The following is a 6957-nucleotide window of genomic DNA, read 5'->3' as shown; positions in this document are numbered from 1 at the left end:
GACGTACCTGAGAAGCGACACAAATTTCGAGTTAGATTTATGACAAAAACACAAAAATTAAGGGCATCAATTCTTTTGTTTTTGTTACCAAGTAGTTGGAACGAAATATGATAGACATACCACATAATTTCACTAAGAAGAGCAGGGGAGAAGCCTACGGTGATGCTGGTTGAAGTGGTAATAAAAAAAAAATGATGGAAAAAGAGTAAAGGTAGAAAAGAGAAAGAAAAGAGAGGAAAAATTGAGAGCGAAAGAATTTCATAAATGCTTTTAAGACAACGTGGGCTGGAATTCCATGTTTGCTTTTAAGACAACGTGAGGTAATCAAAGATACATTAAGATACATTAATTGAATAAACATTATACTAACAACATTATTTTAGGACATCCTGAGCTCTTGAGAGACATGTGTCAAGCTCTAAATGCAACATGAAAGAGCTTAAAACCCATCTAATCAGCGTTTATTTTGTTTACACTCAAATTTAATAAATCATGAATTTATATATTTAAGATCTCGAACCTGAGACCTCATGGAATATACAGTTCATTTTATCAAATAATAACGTATTATGAAGCATGAGTCAATGTGCCGGGTAAGCAGGTCCATCGGTGGTGTGTCTCGGCTAGTTTCTGTCCATAATGGACATTAGAGCAACTCCAAGGCCAACTCTCTTTTGCCGAAAAAAAATCACATTTTCACCCAAAATTTCAGTCTCAATTTAGTCCGAAAAATTTAGCTTCAACTCCAACCTCTCCTAAAATTTGTCCAAACGCGTGTGTGGATTTTTTTTGGTGCACGAAAAGTGTGTGATCTTTTGTATATGTGAAACACGTGTTCAAATTATTTTCGAATTATTTTTTTTAAAACAAAAAGTAATTAAATTTAAAAAACAAAAACAAGAAACTTATTATATTTTAAGATAATATAAATTAGAAAAATCAGACCGTTGGATGTGATCCCCAACATGACCGTTGAAATGTCCCCAACTGTCATCTTGGGGACTTCATCCGACCTTAAACCATGGGTCGGCTGAAGTTTAAGTAGGGGCTGAGCTCAGCCTCAACCCCTACGGGCCCAGATTGGATGGGCCGACTGAGCACAAAATTTAAATTTTCGACCTCGGCCCACGCACGTTGGTGATGCTCTTATAAAATCAACCCGACCAAGTTGGAGTTGGTTAGGGAGTAAGAACCCCAAGGGAATCAAGTCCTTCATTAAAAGGAGACCGAGAGACCGGCGTAAGACTATTGAAGGGAGAGAGAATTAATTTCTTGACATGATATCCAAGGTATTAAAGAGGAGCATTAATTTATACACAGATGTTGCCTTTTGCTACCCTTATAGATTACAGGAATGGGCCATGATTGATGCGGATACAGTTTTTCAGGGAAAAAAGATTGATGCCCATACAGTTTTCAGAAAAAAATTAAATTTGATGCCCATACTAGCTAATAGCCTTATACTATAGATGAGAAAAAGGATAATGCTACTCAGACTCCCAAAGTACAGACAAAGTCAAGAATGTAAGCATTTTGAGGGTGTAGGTTTTATTCACCTTTACCAAAATAAAAGTGATTTACAAACCTTTAATCAAATAGGGCCTACTTTCTTGACTTTGTCTGTACTTTCGGAGTCTGAGTAACATTATCCTGAGAAAAAACCCTATCTCCTTGTTCCTTAATTGCTGTTCTTTCATCCAAGAGGACCAAGACTCATCCATAGTCCCACGAATCCAGCAAGCATCGTGTGTTTCACATATTTATAAAACTCACAAAACATTTCCTCCAAACAAATTTAAATACCTAATTAGGTATATATAACTCTAATAGTGCATAGGTGCAGACGTGCAGTGACATGTCTACTTTGATTGGGTGGTAACATATGTTATCTCTCCATTAGGAATATTGAAGTTCAAAACTTTTTTTTTTTGTTGAAATTGATAATTTTATTAAAACTAGAACTTAAGAGTCTTATTACAATACATATTAGAAACTATATAAGGAACATTCTTCCATGATTGCGTCTTATTCCTCTTCCTTGCCCATTTTGCCAATTTGTCTGCCGCTTGATTGAATTTCCTGTTCGTGTAAGAGAATTTAACTATTTCCAGCCTTGGTATATAAATTTACATAGAATTAATGATGTGGCGTGAAAATGCCACATTTAGGTCACTTAACTTTGATGAGTTAGTTCTTTTCGAGTTTTATCTCTAATTATTTATGTGTTTTTATTGCTAGGTAGTTTATTTGGGGTTTCGCGTGTAATTCGGAATAAAGAGAGCGAATTATCACATTTTCATCTTATGCGGCAAAAGGGAAGAAAAGAGTACCAGGGGTATTTTGGTCATTTTGGTCAAAATCAGAAGTCAAACAACAAGTGAATTCAATGACGAGTCCGACGGTGAAAACGGAAGTTGATTCGGAGTTCGGACGGAGAAGTTGTGAATGAAAGAAGCCGAGGTTCGGTCTTGAAACAAGGATTCTATGAAGGCACCCCCCTTGGTTCTAAATGTAGAGACAAGATGAAGACACTCCCTTGCTTTAGAAAGAAGCCCAACCCAAGAGCCCAAAGAGGAAGAGAATAATAGAGATTCTATGGGCACCTTTTTGGTCCAAGTCAAAATGATCTAAGACTTAGTCAAGTTAGGGTTGTGTATACACAAGAGAGAAAAAGGATAGGACACTATTCATCATCTTCTTGACTAAGAACCAAGGAAGAGAGAGAAGGGAGGGTTCTTGAGGGTCCTCTATCACCAAGGTTCTAGGGTTAGAGTTTGAAGAGAGGGAAGTAGAGAGAAGGTGCCGGCCAAGCTAGGCCGGCCAAGACTAAGGCCGGCCAAAGCTTGGCCGGCTTGGGCTGAACGAAGAGTACTCGGGACAGGCAGCAAGAACAGCTCGGTCCTTCAACTCGGGCAGCAAGCTTCATAGCTCGGGGTGCTTCAACAGCTCGGGTTTTGAGGACACTCAACAGCAGCTCCGACCAGCAGCGCACGGGACCATCATCAAGCACGGGACAGCAGCTGGTTATGGCCGGGATTGATGTTCTTTGGCCGGATTTCTTGAAGCTTCTTTGCCGGATCTATCTAGGGTTCCCGGCCACTTTCTTGGCCGGAAACCTTAGGGTTTTTGCTCCCCATCATCTTGGCTACCTACCCATGTTGTTTGATTTGGTTTTTGATTAAAAGTGATTAGAGAGAGAAAGCTTGGTGAAGCTTTAATGGTGGTGGGTTTTAAATGAAGAAGATGAGTCTGGTTGCTAAGGGGAGATCTGATTTTTGCTCGGGGAGACCCATTATGCACTGTTAAGGGGAAATCCTGAAATTTGCTAAGGGGAGATCGGCTGAACCTTAACTACTCAAATTTTCCGACGAACCTAGCCCCGAACCACATCGAAAAAGGGGGATTTCTCATCATCTTCTTTTCATTTATTACTTATTCACCATGTTAGCTCAATCAAGTGTGTCGTTAATGAGATGAAATGTGATGAATTTGTGATTATCTATGTGATGATTTAATGTTTTGACAATAAATTGATGTTTTCTTATTTTGATTACTTGTTTCAATCGTTTTTCATGTGTCTTATCAAGTACTTCGCATAGTTAATCGATTAGGCAAAGTGATCGATATCGATCGTAGTCTAGATCCAAATTTCATGTGTCTTGTCATGCACTTCACATAGTTAGGCGGCTAGACGACATTTTCGATGATTCGGTTTTAATCGTTTAGGAAGTTTGTTTGACTAAGTATTATCTCCGGACATACGTAGTGCTTATGAACATCCACCGTAGGAATCGAGACTAGGTTTGTATCAATACATTCGATTGGACCGTAAATAGTTGTAGGTCCACCACAACGGATTCCCGGACCTCGACACTTCTCTCACTTATTTGTTGCCTCCCTACTCTTGTTCCTTTAACTCTTCTCTCGAATCTCTCTCGCCTGTTTACATTGATAATTTAGTTTGTTTACTTGTTTTCTTCTTTTGTTAGTTATTCGATTATCAAACTCCTCATTTACCTTTGTTCCCTTTTCGTCTTAGTCTAAGTTAGCTAGTAACACTTAAACCGACGAATAAGACCCTTCGATATCCAAACTACCTTCCTATCCTTGGATCGACTCCGGTTTTACCGGTTACTACTTGATACCTCCGCTTGGGTGTGCAACCTTTTCGGGTGCATCAATTAACAAACACTACTGTATTGTTATATGATACTTCATAATCAATTGAATTCACATGATATTACTTAAAGTGTGGAATTTTCTTTTTCGCACAATCGATATGAAAATTATTTATGTTCAGTTCGAGTTTCAGTTTACCCCTCTATCAATTAATTTTCTATTAGGAATTTTTAGCTATTTTAGCATATAATCTCATAGTACCATAACGAAATTCTCTTCGGTAACCCCTAGCATTAAGCGTTTTAGAGACCCCTTCGCTCGAGCCATTTAGAATCTCTTGGTTTGGCACCGTTAAGGCCTAAGGTCTAAGCTCCGTCGGCTTTAACAAAAACCCTCGGCCTTACTCTTATGGCCGACGGTTTTGAGGAATTCCATCGGCTGGTCGGCAATAGAGTGTCTTTTTTTCGTGAAGACTGTTGAAGTTTGCAGAGATGGTACAACATTTATTTAGGTTTGGTTGAGTCTAAACACAACATATTAACAAATGGTATTTTTAATCTTTGAATTTGAATCATAAAAATAAATAAAAAGTTGACTGAAGTGTAAAATCTACAAGACGATGAGTCAACTTTGAGTTAAACTGTAAGTAATAGTATTAGTTAACCAAGCATTTCTCTTACATATTATCAAGTTCAACTCTCTCACTTTTCTTGTCTTGAAAATGCATTTGTTTAAGGGTTATTTCCCAAATGGCCCCCAATTTTGTGACCAGCTTCCTGCCAGGTCCCCTAGATTAGCAATAATTCTCGTATGACCCCCTTTTTCTGTTATCTTTAACATTCTGTTACTCTCTCTCCTCCATCTCATTTTCTCTCTCTGCCAAGTTACCTATCACGCCATATCATCATCTTCTCCGACAGGGGTCGCCGGCCGGCAAAATTTCCGGTCGGCGACCTTCAATTTTTTTTTCTCTTTCTCTCTAAAAAAAAGGGTCTGTTCATGATGAACAGACCCAGCTCTGTTCATGACGAACAAACCAGATCATGGTCTGTTCGTCACGAACAAACCAGATCATGGTCTGTTCGTCACGAACAACCATCACGAACAGACCCTCCGGCGAAGGGAAACTCCCTTCACCGGAGTTTAGAGAGAGAGAAAAAAAATTTAAAGGTCGCCGGCCGGAAATTTGGCCGACCGGCGACCCCTGCCGGAGAAGATGATTATATGGCGTGATAGGTGACTTGGCAGAGAGAGAAAATGAGATGGAGAGGAGAGAGAGAGTAACGGAATGTTAAAGATAACGGAAAAAGGGGGCCATACAGAAATTATTGCTAATCTAGGAGGGCCTGGCAGGAAGCTGGTCATAAAGTTGGGGGCCATTTCGAAAATTACCCTTTCTTTAACTATCCTTTTTGATATATTTTATTTTGTCTCTGAAATTCATTTCTTTGTTCTTAGAGTAGTTATTATCTTTTTCTTGTAGAAGGAATTAAGCAATCGGGGGCAGAATTATGTGAAGACTAACCCAGGCTAAAGCAATCATGCAAGATTGATCCTCAGTGGATGCTTTGATCCAAAATATTATAAAATCATGAACCAATATTATGATGTGGAAACCTCGTACCCAATCCGATTTCACAAAATATCATTTGTTTTCCTCGTTTCTAGCTTTAATAGTTCCATTCTAGGCCAGTTAGTGGTACTCCATTTGGTAGTGCATCTACTCTGTAATACGTACGAAAATTTCAGGTTTGATCCCATGGAAAAACAAATACATGATTATTGAACTTGCGTATAAGCAAAATGAGTTTCATTGGAGCTTAAGCCAGTATTTTTCTGTAAAGTTTAATTATGCGGTCATCGTACTTATCACATCTTATTGATGATCAATGCATTTGTAACGACTATAATAATTGATATAAAAAAAATAGCTCCATTCTAACCCACTTCCGTATTAATTTTTCGATGTACTTTTAATTAGTCGGTGTCTTTACTCAGCGCCTATCTCGCATCCTTATTTAAACATAGAACACATCCAAGATATCTTTACCTCTCATCTTTTAGAAATTAATACTTCTGAACACACTTTGACCGCTTCAGACATTCTTAACCTCTTTCAACCGGCTATTTCCACTCAGCAAAACAATAATCTAACCGCCATCCCAGATGAATATGAAATCAACCATGCTATTTAAGAGTCTTAAGAGAGAAGCAGCGCCTGGGCCTGATGGTTATCCTCCTTTCTTCTTTCAAACTAACTGGGATACGGTCAGCCCGGATATCCTCCAGCTGGTTCAAAATTTTTTCCTCACAGCTTCGCTTCCTGAAGGAGCCAACCACACTCACATTTGTCTTATTCCTAAAACGAACACCCCGCAGACCCCGGCAGACTATAGGCCCATTAGTCTTCTGAACACGACCTATAAGATCATCACAAAAATTCTAGCGGATAGGTTCAAAGACACCCTAAATGGTATTATCACCCCAGTCCAAGCGGCCTATCTTCCGGGTAGACAAATTTCGGATAACATAGTCATCGGACAGGAAATTATTCACTCTATGAAAAATATGAAAGGTGCGACAAGTTACTTTGGATTGAAACTAGACATGTCCAAAGCTTTTGATAGAATCGAGTGGAATTTTTTAACTGACATTATGCTGAAGCTAGGTTATTCGGAGCACTGGATTAGGATGATTAACTCATGCCTCTCCACCTCCTCTATGGCAGTTCTGGTCAATGGTCTTCCCGAGCGCACCTTTTATCCGACCAGAGGCATTAGACAAGGAGACCCTCTATCCCCTTTCCTGTTTATCTTGGCTATGGAAGGGCTGAGCAGA

This window comes from Eschscholzia californica, unplaced genomic scaffold (assembly GCF_041429995.1).
Source record: "Eschscholzia californica isolate CP2 unplaced genomic scaffold, dmEscCali1.0.p SCAF_2, whole genome shotgun sequence".
Taxonomy (NCBI): domain Eukaryota; kingdom Viridiplantae; phylum Streptophyta; class Magnoliopsida; order Ranunculales; family Papaveraceae; genus Eschscholzia; species Eschscholzia californica.
This window is presented reverse-complemented; position numbering follows the sequence as displayed.